Source organism: Anabrus simplex, chromosome 3, assembly GCF_040414725.1.
Source record: "Anabrus simplex isolate iqAnaSimp1 chromosome 3, ASM4041472v1, whole genome shotgun sequence".
In the NCBI taxonomy this organism is placed as follows: Eukaryota; Metazoa; Arthropoda; class Insecta; order Orthoptera; family Tettigoniidae; genus Anabrus; species Anabrus simplex.
The window spans coordinates 490,671,644-490,671,999 of NC_090267.1; the positions used below are offsets into that span (position 1 = coordinate 490,671,644).

The 356-nt window shown below is 47.5% G+C and overlaps 1 non-coding gene across 1 annotated transcript; it reads left to right on the forward strand.

Moving 5' to 3' along the window:
* Positions 1-72, forward strand: TRNAT-UGU (transfer RNA threonine (anticodon UGU)). The gene has a single exon. It is a non-coding gene; the product is annotated as a tRNA-Thr (tRNA).
* The last annotated feature ends 284 nt before the right edge of the window (positions 73-356 follow it).

Genomic DNA, 356 nt, shown 5'->3' on the forward strand with positions numbered 1-356 from the left:
GCCACCTTAGCTCAGTGGCAGAGCACTGGTCTTGTAAACCAGGGGTCGTGAGTTCAAACCTCACAGGCGGCAATATTATTTATTTTCGACGTCTTTACTGAATATTGCTTGGAAGCTGAAAGAGAAGGGGCATTTTTACAAGATCTCTTACCGAATGGTAGATCACTGGTCTCTTAGCACAGGGGCCGTGAATGCGATCGTCAGATGTGGCAAGTGTTATTCATTTGAGGCTGGATTGGAAGCAGAACCAGGAACACGTTTGGTACGAGCCTCCTGAGCTCAGTGGTAGAGCACTGGTCCTGTAAAACTGGGGTCGTGAGTCCAATGTGCACAGGAAGCAGGTAAGATATATTTTC